General features: G+C 34.3%; 1 protein-coding gene across 3 annotated transcripts in view; it reads left to right on the forward strand.

Moving 5' to 3' along the window:
- Positions 1 to 19,126, forward strand: part of LOC126975837 (dual oxidase maturation factor 2) — a 97,187-nt gene that overhangs the window by 20,359 nt on the left and 57,702 nt on the right. For all 3 annotated transcript variants that reach the window (XM_050823875.1, XM_050823876.1, XM_050823877.1), the window contains exon 2: positions 378 to 555. The gene's annotated coding sequence lies outside the window, so the exon portion shown is untranslated. The remainder of the gene's footprint in view (positions 1 to 377; positions 556 to 19,126) is intronic.

Genomic DNA, 19,126 nt, shown 5'->3' on the forward strand with positions numbered 1-19,126 from the left:
ACGATAGGTTATTGAAATGAAAGTGAGCGTAAAAGGATAGATTTGTCTTACCTCTAGTAAGTTACACTAAGGATTTATAGGTTATTGAAAACAGCCGTAAGACTAAAACTAAATACCCGTGTACCATGTGAGCGACTGATGCTTCGGTACCACATTACATACGTACAATATCACAGGCAGTACATTTTACAATCTGAAAAAATATAAATAAAACGAGTATCAAAGTAAAAGGAACTGGTGTCACTGAATATATTTTCAATTTCAAAAAGCTATCTAAAAAGTATTATTCATTGTACAATATCTTATCGCAAAGCATAATTTTAACGAATTTTCTGTCATAGAAGTTCTAATTGTTGTAAATTTTTCATTCATTTCAGGGCTGATAACAGGTGCAGTGTAAAAGCGTGAACGAATGATAAGTTGTTAAGTGACAAGATGCTGAATACACACCGGAGAGAAGATCTAAGCCTGACTCCGGTGATCACATTTACCTCGTGACTGGCTCACTGTGGAAATGAAAAGAGAAAAATACAAGAGATCCATTTGTATATTTCGGTGAGTGTCTAAAGATAATTTAGTAGAAAATATTAGAAAAATATTCGTCTAGGTATTTACGTAACGTACAATAATAGGTATTATTATTAAGTTTTAAAGAAAATGTTCGGAAAAAAGGTATAAATCCTGATACAAAGCACATGTAATATTTTTTTTATGAAAATAAGGGACAAGGCGAGCAGGACGTTCAGGATTCTTGAAACCCCCAAAAATTTTGAGCGGCACTACAACTGCGCTCGTCACCTTGAGACAATATGTTAAGTCTCATTTGCCCAGTAATTCCACTAGCTACTGTGCCCTTCAGACCGAAACACAGTAATGCTTACACATTAGTGCTTCACGGCAGAAATAGGCGTCGTTGTGGTACCCATAATCTAGCCGGCATCCTGTGCAAAGGAGCCTCCCACTGGTACAACCTTTCGATACAATATGCAAACTTTATAAACCCTAAATCCGTACCGTTACATATAACAGCATATAATTACTATGTATTGAACAATAATACAACATACAACAATATATATTTTTAATGAAACATAATAAATTGCTATACTCTCATAAATTTTAAACTGGCAGATATTTATTCATCGAATGATTACTATGATTTAAATCAAATCAAATCAAAATCACTTTATTCGTGTAGGTCACGGAAATGACACTTATGACTGTCAAAAAACATTTTTTCTTATTGAATTTACCGCTACTTCGTAAAGGGTTGAGCTAAGGAGAAGAGGTAGCAAGAAACTCATTGCCACTCTTTTATATCAAGATTTACATTTCTATCGATTTATAAATCATTTCAATTACAATATAATATGTAAAGTGATGCAACAAACATACTCAAACGTCAAATAGTCAATGCCTTACAAGTGTAAGCCAAAAAAGTAAATGTAAATTAATACAAAAGTTATTCAGTACAGTAGCTGCATCATCCACACACACCGTAATTATATAAAAGTATTCTGTGAGCGTTTTATAAGCGATTATAAATAAAATATATATATACTAGCTGACTCGACAGACGTTGTTCTGTAGATAATTAAAAAAAAACTGTTTTATAGGAGGTTGTTTCAAAACATAAAGAATTATTTCGTGAAAAATGCTCCCTGTTGTTAGGTATAATTAAATTGTTTCACAGTTGAACTGTCAAACCGTGCGTCACTAAAATCTCTCATAGAAAATATGTCCATACAAAACAAATATTGAAAATAAAAATAATTATGGGTCCCAAATCGAAATAAAAAGTATCCTATCTCTCAATTTGGACCAAACTGCTCTCCATGAAGTAATCCCCATTAAAATTAGGAGTCAATCTGGGACAAACCACGTGTCACGTAATTTATATATATTAAGATTAGAGAAACACGGTTTAATTAAAACTCTTATCAAGTTCTATATAAATAGTAGTATTGTATAAATAGTAGTAGTGCAAGTTTTTAAACAATGAGACACGAAATGGTTTGAAGATTAGTTTAAGTCATTGATAATTTAAAATTTTATGTAAGGTCATGTTATAGTAATCAATTAACACTACCATAAATAAAATTATTACGCCTATCTCATATAAATAATTGACTGTGAATTTCATATTGGAAATTCTTTGCATAAGCCTCGAAGACACATTGTGAAATATTTGTATACTCACTAACCGGGGGACACCATTGTGCAAGACAACAAAATGACATTTACGATGTGATAAGATCCGCTTCGATTATTCTAGAAGATTGACAGCGTGGTAATTCTTTTTATATCAGTACTTATAAGTTATTTACTGTTTACTGCGCCTTTCTTATAACGTTTGTGATGACATACATAAATACATTACGAGAAAATCTTTTTCTGTAAAGTTTTATTTGAATACAATAATGTCAAAATGTACGCAGTCTACTAAGTTTTGCTTACACCGAGAAAATGCTTATGAATCTTGATATAAAAGAGTGGCAATGAGTTTCTTGCTACTTCTTCTCATTAGCTCAACCCTTTACGAAGTAGCGGTAGATTCAATAAGAAAAATATTTTTTTTTGACATTCATGGGTGTCATTTCCGTGACCTACATGAATAAAATGATTTTGATTTGATTTGATTTGATTTGAATCTGTCAGTGATATAGTTAAACTAAATACGTCTTAGATCATTTATACGCGTAGATAGACTATGACAGCTGTGAGAACGTCAAAAAATTGAGGTTGACTGTTAGCCTCTATTTTGAGCACTGCACGCACACTAACACAAAGTGACATACAAATAGCGAGTGCCAGACGTAGCTTGTCACGCACACAGTCAGCTAGGTTATTTATAACTTTATACAAATTTCTAGCTGCTGTCTCGTGAACTGTTAAAACATAAAATATTAAGTTTCGGGTCAGTAGCGCACAAAGACAGGTCTACATAGCTACATATTTCGCGATGATATAATTACTCACAGATATGACGTAAACTCTGTTTAAACCCAGTCAGTGAAAGCGACGTAAGATAAACTTGAACTGGACATGACCCAAATTACCATTGGTTAAGTGATATAGCTATGTGTCAAGAAAATGTCTATACTTACATTTATAAGGAAGGAGTTTGAATTCTCAATGTTCGTTTGATCTTTCAAAAGGACGTTTTTTTATGAGAACAAGTATTAGGTTTATATAACTTTATTCTCATTTACCTATTGTCACTTACATGTCACCTATATCATTCACATATACAGGAAGCCGGCTAGATTATGAGTACTACAACCTATTTTTGCCGTGAAGCATTAATATGTAAACATTACTGTGTTTCGGTCTGCAGGGCGCCGTAGCTAGTGAAATTACTGGGCAAATGAGAATTAAAATCTTATGTCTCAAGCTGCTCTAGCTGAACGTCCTACTTATTTCGTCCCTTATTTTCATAAAGAAAAAAAAAGAAAACCTACTGTCACATACATGAGAAATTAATATTTTAACAATTAAAGTAGGTACCTACAAACAATGATTTTGGTTGGTACAGAATGCAATACAATGTTAGGCGAATAGATAAGACACAAAACAACCCACTTATGTTATTGAAACGTTTCATAATTATTGAGTATATGCTTTTGGAGGCTCGCTTTAAAAGAAGTCAATGTTTTGGCATTTCTTATTTCTGAGGGCAGGTTGTTATATATCTGAACTCCCTCAAAGGTTATTGTCTAATTCAAATTCAAATATTTTTATTCAAAATAGGATGTGACATCACTTATTGAAAGTCAAAAAAAACTACCACCCATTCCAAAACTGCCTCAGACCTGAGAAGAATGGGCGCAACAAACTCAGCGGGCTTTTTTTTCCTTTCTGTTTTCCATAATTACGTCTCACCATTGGCAGCTCAATATGACTAGCTCTTCGTGTAACAATTCTGGTTCAATCCTGTATTTAAATGAGCACCACAGCATGTTAATCAAATTTCAAACAGTCAAAAACTACCCCCCATTCGTTGAAGGATGCCTGAGATCTGAGTAGAACGGCCGCTAGAAACTCAGCGGGATACATCTTTATTTTTTTAATTTCGATACAATAGAATTTACAACGTTAATAGCCTGAGGGCTGTCGCTCCATTTCCCGTTCTGTGTTATCATTAAGAAAGTCATTTATGTTATAGTAATCTTTACCACATTTATCTTTAAACAATTCTTTTGAATTTCGTAATACATTTGTTTTGAAGATTTTCTGGGATCTTGTTGTAAAAGCATATTTAACGAAATCCGACGATATTTAACGAAACAAACATGGGCGAAGTGGCGGTCAGCTTCTGATTGTTAATATTTAGAGAGATGACAAATCGATTAAAGTCTCAAATTTAGTTATTAACAAAAAAAATATATATTTCAAAGAGAATGTGTTTGTGCATGTTCACTTCAAACTGAAGTATACAACCCTAAACTGTGGTTAAATGTGTAAAAAGGTCATATTTACAACAAATCAAATAGTTAATTAAGGTTTTCCAACGTTTGAACAAAAAATTGCATAACGTTATGTACAAGGCCTCTTATGTTGACGCACCTTTGTTTTACTCTGTATTTACTAATGGTCATGGCCTTATATTATTATTATTATTATCTGACGTAAATGTCCGTAAAAGTATTATTAACCTACCGTCATTTGTTCTGTTATGTTGACTGTTATTGTTAAATGTGTACTGCTATGTTTGTTATGTTATTATATGACTATAAGGGACGAGACGACCATATCGTTCAAATGGTGGTAATTGATACGCCCTGCCCATTTCAACGCAGTGTGGCCCAGTATTATTGAAAAACCCCGATTAGTTTGAGCGGCTGTGCAAAGCTGCCGCCTACTGGTAGTTTTATTAGTGATTTATACATTAGTATTCCAATACTCTGATTCCAAAAATCTCTTCTTCTGCTTTTGTGTCTATTAGCTTACTAATTAAACTCTTTTGCCTTACATCTTTAAATAAATAAATAATTCAAATTTTCTATATTCAATGCTTAGTAATCCTATAAGAGAGTTACAATATTATTTCTCAGTAAATTCAACCGTGATAGAAACGCAAACGACCCCAATGTCCAATCACATTGACTTCTGACTGAATGATTCTCACAATAGATGAGATATAACTTCCTGACACGCAAACAAATGGTCATCACGAATGCAATAACAAACTAATCACGTTTTCCAAACTATTATCTAAGGTCATATTAATCAATATATATTCTGTGATATAACTGGAAAAGCTAGAATTACAATACTATTGGTTAAAGACGGAGTTGACCTGAATTCTTCGACAGAATGAGGTGGTTAAAACATTGGAGATGCAGTACTTTGAGTACGGCTTGACTGGTTGGCGTTGCGTAGAGACGTTGCTTCATTATATGTCTCCTACCTCCTCCTACCACATTTGTCACAGGGAGTGTTGAACCTGACTCATGCTACCGAATTCCACCATCGCACCACGCAACCCAAACATATATATGATTCTTACCTCTTTTTTTATGATAATAAGGGACGAGACGAGCAGGACGTTCAGCTGATGGTAATTGATACTCCCTGCCCATTACAATGCAGTGCCGCTTAGAATTCTCGAAAAACCCAAAAATTCTAAGCGGCACTACAATTGCGCTGGTCACCTAGAGACAAGATGTTAAGTCTCATTTACCCAGTAATTTCACTAGCTAGGCGCCCTTCAGAAACACAGTAATGCTTACTCATTACTGCTTCACGGCAAAAATAGGCGCCGTTGTGGTACCCATAATCTAGCCGGCATCCTGTGCAAAGGAGACTCCCACTGGTAAAACCTCTGAATATCTTCTGTGTTTTTGTTTGCACATTTCCTATCTTGGCTCTAAATCCCAAACGTGTGAAATATATGCACATATACGACGACCTGTACAGCCGAGTGGTTAGCGATCTTATTAACTACTGTGCTTTGTATTCTCAATTAAATAATAGGAAGTAAAGGTCTGAACCCGGTCAAAAGAGATATGCAGACGCCAATTTAAGGTCATCCTAAAGTTGCAAAAAATTCCCAAAATTTTATGGAGAGACAGGATCAGAACGAGATGGTTTTGAAGTTAATGGGAAAGAAACTCGAAGTTCTTAAACATGCTTATATTTTTTTATGTAGTATCAATCGTCTTGAGAAGTATCAGTTGGATACGACTTATCGTGCATGGAAATGTCAAAAAAAACGCGAGAGAGTTTTTGCTTGAGCTCATGATCCCTGTTCCGTGAATACAACCATAATGATAGAAACCTCCCGCTGTGGAAGAGGACACAAAAACGATCACTTGCCTCTTCATACGGCCTGCCCTGCATGCAATGCCACTCTGGATCCTTGAAAACCCTAAATATTCGAACAGCATTACCACTGCGCTTCTCACCTTTGGAAATATTATCTCTTAGTAAGACATTTATTCAGTGCCCTTCTAGCCGAAACACAAATACTGCTTAGCATCAAAAATAAGCTGCTGTGAAAAGGATTAACCATAGATTAGTTCCACATTCAAATATAACCATAGATTAAAATATAGTGAGCAGCGACATTGAATACTAACGAGAATATTTCGCGTCTCCGGTAAACCCTGACGTAAAACGTTGCGATGGCGATAAACACTTTATCACACTATTGCGCAAACCGTGACTTTTCTATTCGATTACAGAACTATTACATGCGGCATTAAAGCAATCAATGTCGAAAGACAATACCAAATCTATAATAAATTTCTATAATATCCATTGATGTGTCGCTGGAGGTTATTATGCAATAGTGAAATTTGGCAGACGACTGCGTCGTCATACGGGCATTATCGCAATCAGTGTTGTAATTTACATGACATTCTGTGACAAATCGTGTTTAAAATTAACTATTGTTTTGTTTTTACATACATTATTTTATATCGTGCTGCTGCCCCAGTTAATTTGTGATTATTGTCAAGATATGAATGTCAGTATTCAAAACGTGATATCAGGTATAATAAAATCTATATACGTGATAGGCTAGTGGTAAAATCACTAACCTGTATAGATACCACTGGTCAGGTTGTTCCATATGTTTGACAGCAAATTTTTTGTGTCTCTTTGAAGCGCCACTCGGGAGCGTCCAGGGAACTAATTTTGACGTATAATACAAATGGCTACGAAGGAACGTACAATACTCTGAAGTATTTTTGAATTTTGAATTAATTTCGTTCGTTTTCCGTGTTATTTATACTTCAAGAATGAACGTAATAAAGTACAATTTTTTTTTTTGTAAATAGTTGTCCACAATCTATCGATGTTTGCTGAGGTTGTCATCACTAGGTTTAGTACCGCAGACTCTCGCTACATGGCCAACAGCACCAAAATGGCGAACATCAAACAGGCACAAAAGCACTTTGACAGCCGCCAGTCCAGTGGTATAAAGTAGAGGTCAGTGGGTAAAATAGTTACAGTAGTACTCAGACAATTATTAAAAACATTAATTAAATTATCTACTCCATTGAGTCAAATAATAGTATAACAATAGTCGAGTATGTATTTGTGTTTTAAGTTGAAATTAGCCAAAAGATTCCAAAAATACTAAGGATTTAATTAAAATTTACACACATTTTAAATTCTATAGAAAGATATTTATGTAATTTATGGAGTTTTACTTAGAATAGCGTGTTTGAGAAAAAATATGAGAGTGATTATTGACAATGCGCATATACAGCAACAAAAAATATCCAAAACCATGTAGTCGATAAATTCCGTCTAGTGTAAAGTTATATCCAAAGATAATTTAACCACTACGTTCAAGTGACGGGAGTGCCATAGAAAATGATGAGAAATATAGTGTTACAGGAAACATTGAAAGCGTGCGCTATTTGATTTGACCAATGAGAGCGCCTGGTTGCTGAAAGATGGCAGTGAGATGGTGCCAAGTACAAACGCTTTTTGCGTGAGGTTGGTACCACAACCATCTGATGGCCATCATAGTGTATGCACGTGTGTGACGAGAGGAGGAAAACGTATCAGCTCTGCACAAATACTGTAGTAGTATTAAATGTGAGGTTATATTTATATATGCAAACTATATTAATAATTATATATACTTCTAGCTGACCGGACATACGTTGTTTTGTATATAATAAAAAAATACTGATTTTGAGCAATTTGCCAATAATATTTCAAAACATCAGGAATTATTTCGTAAAAAATGCTCCCTGTAATAATGAAATTGTTTCACAGTGGAACTGTCAAATCGTGCGTCACTAAATTCTCTCATAGAAAAATTGTCCATACAAAACAAATATTGAAAATAAAAATAATTATGGGTCCCAAATTGAAATAAAAACTATCCTATCTCTCAAGTTGGACCAAAATGCACTCCATGAAGTAATCCCCATTAAAATCCGTACATTAGTTTAGGATTCCATCGCGGACAAACAACGTGTCACGTATTTATATAATACTAGCTGACCCAGCAAACGTTGTTTTGCCATATAAATTATATTAGAGTTAGACCGTTTCTTGTTTTATTTTATATTTATTTTTCTAAATTACATCAGCTACCTACCAATAAAAGTCCCCTCAAAATCAGTCCAGCCATCTCAGAGATTAGCCGGAACAATCAAACAGACAGACAGACAAAAATTGTAAAAATGTTATTTTGATGTAAGAACCGCATATATATTCATATACTTACATATTGTAAAAACGGTTATTTCTATATTACAAACAGACACTCCAATTTTATTTATATGTATAGATATTAAGATTAAGCGTCAGACAGTTGATGCGAGTAAGTCATATTTTTGCATAATTGTTAAAAATAATAAATACTTATAATTTTCAATAAACCTTTTAATAAATATCAGACTCAACTTGACATAGGTACCTACGCCGCACATAATTAATGTATCCTTTTAAGTTAATTGTTTACTTTCAAAGGCAATTTTACAAAACGATATCGTTTACAGATAAATGCCTTTTAGCTTGTATCCGGTTGTAAATTCCCAGCTGTATTTGATAGCTGTTCTGTCATTATCATCTTATTTAAGATGATATGGTATATTATTGGCATTTAAATGTCGTTGTGGATTTTCTGTTAGGTTATATTTAATCGTTATAGTTTTATATATATTGCTTTTGATTGATAAAATATTTTGATGATCATTTTTGCCACAGTTGATAACTTAATCGATGCTCGTTTCCACATTCAAATCTATACTAATATTATAAAGCTGCAGTGTTTGTTTGTTTGTTTGAACGCGCTAATCTCTGGTACTACTGGTCCGATTTGAATAATTCTTTCAATGTTGGGTAGTCCATTTATCGAGGCTATAAGCTATGTTTTTTTTTTTTTTTTCAAAATTAGGGATCCGTAATAAAATTGCTATTTTGTAACACAAGGTGTAAAATCGAAAACCTATTTTTGCGTGCGCTGCAAAAACTATTGACAATAGAACAAAATGATGTACAGGCTATAATATAGGCAATATTTTATTACTTATAAAACTATCGCGTGAATTATACTTTATATGGCAAAACAACGTTTGCCGGGTCAGCTAGTTATTTATAAATTGTTAATTTAACTTGTGGTTAGCAGTTATTCTGTGAAAATTTTCACGATTTTATTTTTTCTCCACTCTCGATTGATGTACGTATCATTGTCATCATCATCATCATCAGCTGGAAGACGTCCAAGATTTCCATGACGATCGGTCCTGCGCTGCCCTCATCCAACGTATTCCGGCGGTCCATCTTGTGGGGGGCCAACCAACATTGCGTCTTCCAGTACGTATGTATACCCATGACAAATTGTACATCTGTTACTTATTGAAGGCTATTCAGTTCAAGTAAATTTCCTAACTGATATTTTTTTGTTTGTTACGCCTTCACGCCCAAGTACCCCACTGGTCATAGTGAAAAATTACACTAGCGTTGTCAGGGATAGGTACACCTAAAATACACCCTGCTGTGATCAGAGACGAACAAGAAGCCAGCGACGTATGCCATTACAATGAGCTCTATGGTACAAATTCAAATTAAAATTCAAATATTTTTATTCAAAATAGGATTTAAAATCACTTATTGAACGTCAAAAACTACCATCCATTCAAAAGAGACTGCCTCAGACCTGAGAAGAATGGGCGCAAGAAACTCAGCGGGCTTTTTTTCATATAAAATATGGATTACAATGTGATATCGTACAATAAACATTTATAATTAAAGAGCCTGAGGGTGGTCGCTTTATTCCCAGTCCGTGGTGTCATTAAGAAAATCGTTTATGCTTTAATAACCTTTCCCACACAAACGTTTTTAACAATTCTTTTAATTTTCGTAACACATACCATGTAACATAAACATGGCAGCAGTGGCAAATTAGCAAAACTCAATATAAAAAATATCAATATTTATAGTCTTTTTGTTGCTAATTAGGACTTTAAACTAGCAGTTATCACAAACGGCACTAGCAACTAAATTGCTGCTTAGGGTACTAAAAAGCAAAAAAAAAGTTACAAATTTTTAAATTTTTTAACTTGAATTTGCTTCTTTTCCACTACTACCTGGATTAGCTATTATAGCTATTACAATACAGTATCGCTCAGCATTTTTGAGAAACCCAAAATTTAGAGGGACATCGTAGAAATAAACAGTTAAATCATAAATAGAAACGAAAAATTATATCTTGCGTATCTCAGAAGCGGCTCTAAAGATTTGAATGAAATTTACTACAGGGGAATTTTCGAGGGCAAAAAACAGATGCAGATAGAAATCAATCAAGTGTGAGAAAACATTTTTCCGAGTTTCCACATCGAGCAGAGCCCACATCCTTATAACTGAAGGAATAATTTGTTATGTTTTTAAAGTGATAACCCTCACTTCTAGGATTAATACACAAATATTATTCTTAAACTGTAAAGTCGATTCTGTAGATGAAGCCACAACCTGAGAGTTGAACAAAGCATACAAGATTTTATAACGATACGTCACTCGAACGGTTACCTCAGTTGGGAGAACACTAGCTCGGAACGCCAGAGGTCGCGGGTTCGAGCCCTGAACTGAAGAAATATTGAAGATTCAAGTTTAATAATCTACAACATCGCTCAACACTTGAGATATACATTAGAGTATAGTTTACCCGGAAATTAAAATTAGCTAATAAGATAAAGCTAGAGTTTAAGCAAATTTGTAGCATTATTATATATTTAACTTACCTAATAATAGGGCTCAAGATAATAACATTAAAGAACCCAGTATTTTAAGCAACACACCATGATAAGATACCAATCACGGCGCCTATTTCTGCCGTGAAGCAGTAATTTGTAAGCATTACTGTGTTTCGGTCTGAAGGCCGCAGCTAGTGAAATTACTAAATGAGACTGAACATCTTATGTCTCAAGGTGACGAGCGCAGTTGTAGTGCCGCTCAGAATTTTTGGGGTTTTTCAAAAACCTGAGCGGTACTGCATTGTAATGGGCAGGGCGTATCAATTACCATCAGCTGAACGTCCTGCCCGTCTCGTTCCTTGTTTTCATTAAAAAAATGACAATTGTAAGATGCGTTAAATCGTTCGATTCTTTCTCCCCATTCTTAGGCAAAACAATTTACTACAATAACTTATTATAAAATTTCGAGGATAATGATTATCCCCACCCCAATGTCACCCATGGAAATATGCTTTTACATAAGATTACTTGAGTTAAGCATATTTTTTATGACGATTACGTCGTAAACAGGCTTCATACAACTCACTATGGGAGAAACTTTCTTACGCAACTCACCGCGTGCAATTGTTGTCAGCACTTTCATAAGTTGCCAATTGACATGTCAACTTACTGGGAATCAATAACGTCACATTGACAAAAATATATCTATAACTAGCTGACCCAGTAAACGTTGTATTGCCGATATTAAAATCGCGATACAAAAGTAACTCTTGATCGTAGATGGGTGAAAATTTGAAGTAGTATGTATTTTTAATGCTGACATAATCAAACAAATTAAAAAAAATTTGGCGTGGACCACCCTTAACATTTAGGGAGATGAAAAATAGATTTTGTCCGACTCTCAGACCTATCTAATGTATTTTGGGACCCACTGAAAGAAGTCGCGTACATCATGGAAACTTATTAATTATTGTAGAACGTAATAAAATTAAGAAAAAAGCAAATCGTAAGTAAGCCTAAAAAAGTGGGAGAAAATAGATATACCTAAAAGTAAAATATAACCTAAAATTATTAAACGATATCTTTTGTTTAATCAATAATTTGTATCTTATGTCTATGCCTATTAATTGTCTGCTAAAAGATAAAATATATATTATGTCGATATAAGAAATATATATAGTTGAGGATTCACAATTCATTCTTTTTTCAAGCACGTATCGATACTTTTAAAGAAGTTACCTACTCATTTAAGTTTCATATAAATATTGACAAGGACTGTCATGTCAAAATAATGTAGATATCAATTGAGCAAATCGTTCTGTTAGAGCAAGATGACTTATCTATATATATATAAAAATGAATTGCTGTTTGTTAGTCTCGCTAAAACTCGAGAACGGCTGGACCGATTTGGCTAATTTTGGTCTTGAATTATTTGTGGAAGTCCAGAGAAGATTTAAAAGGTACTTAAATAGGAAAATGATGCTAAATTAAATAAAACATCGTATAAACTTATGTTTATAATTAATATAAACTTGTACTACTACGATGCTTCCTTAATTTTTAAAATAAGTGGTTTTCTCATGGATGCAAGTGTCAGATCTGGACCAATTACAATGGGACTACACGGGAAGCCGCAGCTTTCAAATAAAAAAAAAATTATCAAAATCGATTCACCCAGTCGAAAGTTTTGAGGTAACAAAAGACATACCGACGAATTGAGAACCTCCTCCTCTAACAAATACTCTAAGCTATCTTAAGGTAACATTGGGTACCTTGTGGTATACCTTCCACAGAAATCATAGTACGAAGAATAGAATAGAATAGAAAATTATAAAAAAAAATTATTAACTGTCACGAATTGAAATCAAAACTATCCTCTCTCAAGTTGGATCAACATTGTTGTACTGAACACGTAGGGTGCTTTAATTGGACTGCGTAAAAAGACTGGAAGTATGCTCTAAACAGAGTTATTTTGACCTGCATTGTACACAGTGCTAATCTCCAACATGTTACCTCGGACCGACAGCGCCCTACGCTCCCGTACCATGTCACTGTCGTCACCGAGACGTTCGGTCACTACGTGTCCAAGGTACCTGAACTTAGATACTTGTTTCAGGGCTCCACACAGATGTACAGTAGCAGAGGATATGACTTTTTGTTCCTCCCCCTGAAAATAATAAACTCACTCTTTTTTGAGTTGTAAATGAGTCCATGTTCCTCAACAGAATATCTTCGCATAGGCGCAGCAACTTACTAAGACCAATATGCAGATGACAAGGTTCTGCATGAACATCATGCTGACACTATCTATCGAGCATTCGACACCTGTCCTACTGAGCCTCTCGATCAGCTTGTTTACATATAAATTGAATAGCCTCGATGACGTCAGTCCTCCCTGTCTCACTCCACAACCTAGTCTGTATGGGTCACTGTATTCGTCACCCCATCTGACCACATTAGATTGTTTACGTACCAGTACTCCAACAATGCCTACACTTCAGGACTTAAGCTTGTCTCATGTTTAAGCTTGTGCCATAGGACGTCATATGAGATTAGATCAACAGCTTTAGACAAGTCCCGCAACATCTGAAACTTCGCGATTATTGTAGCAAGAAATACGGTCCTGTAATTGGACTTATCTGCCGCATCACTAGTCCTATTATTGATTATTGGCACAACCACTGTCATCATCATAGCATCTGGCAGGTAAGTGTGGCCCGTACACAGGTTAAAGAACAATTTGAGAAGACGTGCACACAAGCATATAGTAGGTACTCAATGCTCAGTGCGTAGTGACCCGGTGATTTCCCACGCTTTATATTTCTGAGAGCAGTGTTGTCTTAAGCAGAGACTAAATAAATTGAGCGACTTGGTATTACACGGATCTTACAACTTTTTACAGTAGAAACTGTACGGTACTTGTTTTTTTAACAAGTTATGTTTTTGGTGGGATCTCATTTATTTTTGTAGATATTCTTACATTTTTCTATTCAAGACTTGTGACTCTCGAAAGTGACACGTAAACACAAACACTTACTGCATAAATATCTTTGTAATCTGATATGTATATATATGGGACTCCTTTTATATTCTAAATTTGAAGCTTCTATGCCTTCTAGAAATGTCTTAAACTTTTGATGATCGGTCAGACAGTGAGTGACATAATTATGAACAAACTTGGACTTATTCTAATTTTTAACCTACTGGTTCAAATTGAATGAAATTTTACATATACCATGTTAATACAATATATACTCGGTAAAAAAATTCAGACTTTTTCTATCTACAACAATTTTATAATTGTATTCAATATCGCATATTAGAGCTAAAACGCCCATTATCTCTTCGATAAAGCTGACGTGACTTATAGTAGCTAGGACCCTTCTATAAACCTATTTTAAGCGCTCGAACGCAAAAAAACATGGCCGACATCGATCAGCTGTTCGTTAAATAATAATGTGTATAGCTTCCTGCTCTAAGTTGTTGGATAGACATAGTCATAGATTGACAACCGACAGACTTCAAAACTTTGATTTTTGAAGTTTGAAATATTTTGACATCGACTTTTGACAACTGACAAACCATTGATATTGAAAAGATGTCTGTTTCATTGACGGTTCCTCATTAAATTAGTTAAAATCATGTTTTTTTGTACGAAATGGCAACATTGCGTACTATAGAGATGTATTAGTCATGGGAGATTTATGTAACGAATATGAATAAGGAATTTATCGAATGTTCGATAGGCTTAAAACACGTTTTAACTAATATAGCTTTATACCTTCGAAAAGCGTTTTATTATGAATAAGGCAGTACCTCTATAGTAAAACTGTCCGATGCGATCACGCTCGATTTTCCTCCTATTCTTATAAAAAAAGTATTAAATACACACGAAAACGCGGACAAAAGTGTCGTATTATATAATAGTTCGCTTACAACACCAATTAATAATAACTTTGTACTACGTCATTAAATTCGGTACATAATTTATTACTTGCGATCCAGTTGTCTCCCACGGTACAAAAGGCCTTAATGGTGGATGTACCGCGATGTGTAACACGATTACTTAATCCTATCTTGATTATCTATTAAAATCTTTACACAATTATAACAATAGTCTAATAAGATTTAAGTACAACATAAAGATGTACAGCTGTAAATACTCAACGATTTGTGATTGCTTATTTGTGGAATTTCACAATAAATTGCGTATATTTTTGCATGCCTTTTTCCTGGCGATATTATGAATATGGAATTCAAATTCAAATTCAAATATTTCTATTCAAAATGGAATATGAAACCACTCATTTTAGGTCATAAACTAGCCATTCGAAAAAATATACCTCCGACCTGAGAAGAACGGGAAAAAACTTATTTTTTTTATCGTACAATAAAATGTATTATTTAATAGCCTAGCCGTGGTCGCTCCATTTATGTTATAGTAACCATTACCACTAAAACTTTATTTAACAATTCTTTTAAATTTCTTAATACAGTTACAAGCATATACATCTCCCCCCTAAAGACTTACTGACTTGACTTAGTCGAGTAGAAGGTATATAATGTTAATTTATAAGTTTATGTCTGTTGATTAGAGTTAAGCAATTCGATTATTTATGTTGTATGGATGTTGCTGCACTGTTCATATTATAGACGACCTGTATAGCCGAGTGGTTAGCGATCCTACCTACTAAGCTAGAGGTCCCGGGTTCGAATCCCGGTAGGTGCAAGCATTTATATGATGAATATGGATGTTTGTTTCCGAGTCATGGATGTTTAAATGTATTTATGTTTGATTATATGTATGTTTATATGTAATTATGTATGTTTAAGTAAGTATAATCTATTAAATATATCGTTGTCTTGCAACCCACAACACAGGCTATATATGCTTAATTTGGGGCAAGATAATTTGTGTTAAAAGTGTGTCAATATTATTATTATATTAACTCACGCTTTTTTAATTAATCTTAAAAAACAAAGCTTAATCTAAATACAAAAATAGAACGTCATTGTACAAAATATATTGTTCTAAATCATTTCTGACGACTCCGAGATACACAAAAGTTAATTCATTTCTATACAAAAATGGCTTGTTTAATACATACGTGTATGTCAACTTAGAGAAAGCCTCAACAATAATATTACTGTTTTAATATGAATTTTGCACTCAATTAACTATATTATAATGATATTTTTATAGATATCTAGAGAATCATTAAGAGAAAATTTTAATAAATTAACATAATATTTCGTATGGCATCATAATATTATATTATAGTAAAGTATTCTAGAATATAATGAAATGCTTAACATTGTGATTCTTTGAATTTTTAATGTTACAGGTATTTGCGGTATTATATAAATTATTCTTGAAGCTAAGAAGAAAGAAAGAAACACTTTAATTAAGACAAGAATCAAATAATATAAAGTTGTTGTGCCTACTTGGAAAATCAATCTAAATGTTGCGAAATTAAAAGAATTGTTTATAAGCGATTGTATGCTATTATAACATAAATGACTTTATAAATAAGTTGCTGTGACATACTGACGGACAGACAGACAGACAGACATGAACGAATCTATAAGGGTTCCGTTTTTTGCCATTTCGCTACGTAACCCAAAAAAACTGCACCATGGGAATGGAACCGTCGCCATCAGGCTATTCGTTGAAATAAATATTAAAAGCAATGTTCATCTTAAGAAAATCCCCGCTGATCTTCATATTTTATTCCTTCTAGATGGTAGATACTGACTTTCAAAGTACAAAACTCCAGCATTAACTAAAAATATGTCAATTACCATGATAAATATCTAGCTGAATACAGGTACTGACTTTTACATATTATCCGTTTTTAACATTTAAGCCGTAAATATACAGATTTTTTCGCATTAACAAGCTTTAAACCATAATTATACGATTTGTTCTGAAGCCATATTTAATCTCGTTGCAAATGTTACGATTTAAAAACTCCGGTAAAAATCAATTTAATTTCTTAGATCATTTACGGCCGTTCCCAATATTCAGTCTATTCTTACTTGAGATAAAAAATCGTAACTATCGTTGACTTTTCAGTCCCAATAAACTTATCAACGGTAACTCACCTTATCCGTACACGCTGTCTGTCAATGGGACGACGTATAGCTTACCAGCGATAGAAGTTTGTATGGAAATTGCAATTCACGCGTCTCAATATAAGGCGATGACTTTTTTTACCTAACTTATCGGGTATATTGGGACAGCTTCAGATTATTGACAGCTAATTACTGACAGTAGAAGGTAGTTATTTATCTCTATCTGTAGATCGTATATTGGGAAAGGCCGTTATACGACTATATAGACTGTGACAGCTGTGAAAACGTCGAAAAGAATGAAAGCTGACAGCTACCCTCTATTTTAAGCAATGCACACACACTAACACAAAGTGACATACAAATAGCGAGTGTAAGACGTAGCTTGTCACGAACACTAAAATAATAAACCTGGCCTGTTTTTATCGTTTATCTGGCAGCACTCTTGTCGTATATATTATCTAAGTTTAATTCCTTAAACAACAAAATGCTCAATATTCAGGTCACGGTACTGTTGGGAAATTATTCGTCAGCCCTGTTCAAAGACATTGGCAGTTAATTACGGACACAGTAGAACACCTAAGTACTTAATTGTCTTGTCTACTAAATGCCGCAGGTGCGCGGAAGCATACTGTTTCCTGTCAATTGTACTTGATGAGGTCATCGAAAGGTCGAGCTCAACTAAACATAGATCTTCAAGGCGAACCGCTACGAACAGCTCTAATACTTCTAACTTACCTCTATTTATGATAAATAATTACCTATATACATGGGGCACACTTAAAAGTTTTGCACTTCTAGCTAATCGGTACTATTTGAATTTCGAATGTCATATTTTTTGAAACGTTGCAATTTGCAACCTTATTAGTAATAAAAAAAATGGCGGAAAATCATTTGTCAATTGTTTTTTATCACACATCAAAGTTCTATGTAGGCAACCAAAATGGAATCAAGTCGAAAAGATTTTAGAGCGATGATTATTATGATTTTAAAAGTTCTCTCTCCGCTAGTCATTAAAATACTTCTGGAAGAGAAGAACCTTGCTTGAGCACCGTGAGGCGATGGTTTGCTGAATTTGAGAGAGATCGGGTTTCTTTCCATGACGAATCTCGTGAAGGGCGGCCTTCAACTGCCGTCAACGAAAATAATGTGGCTACTGTTAAGCGGCTTATTGAAGAAAACCCTCGGATTACCTGTGAGACAATCCGAGGACTATTAGGAATTGGTATGAGTCAAATTCAGAAAATTTTTCACGAAGAATTGAAAGTTCAGAAACTTTGTAGTAGTTGGTTCCCTCATGAACTGACAATGTGCTCACATATGCTAATGAAGTTTATGAGATTGTCACAGGAGACGAAACGTGCATTTATTATTTTTAACCCGAAAAAAAAACAGCAATCTTGTGAATGGGTGTTTGAAAATGAGAACAGGCCAACAAAAGTAAGGCAGGCGAGAAACGTTGGTAAAAAAATTATCGCATTTTTTTTATCAGCCACGGGTCCCATCCGCACAATTCCACTTGAAGATCAAAAGAGTCTTAATGCCGAGTGGTATTCTACCATTTGTTTACCCAGGGTGTTAAAAAAAAGTTCGCGAAAGACGATCCAAAAAGCCGCGTTCTCCTACATTATGACAACGCTTCTTCACACACTGCCGACAAAACTAAGTAATTTTTAGCTTCCGAAAAAGTATAACTCATCACCCATCCTGCACATAGCCCCGACCTAGCACCCTGTGATTTCTGTATTTTCCCCAAAATCAAAGATTTGATGAGAGGTTGCACTTTTACCAATTCCGAAGAGGCAGTGATAGCGTTCAATCGGCACGTAGAATACATGCCTTCAGATCTGTGGTCCTGTTTTAAAAAATGACTCGATCGTATTAAAAAACATGTT

This window comes from Leptidea sinapis, chromosome 38 (assembly GCF_905404315.1).
Source record: "Leptidea sinapis chromosome 38, ilLepSina1.1, whole genome shotgun sequence".
Taxonomy (NCBI): domain Eukaryota; kingdom Metazoa; phylum Arthropoda; class Insecta; order Lepidoptera; family Pieridae; genus Leptidea; species Leptidea sinapis.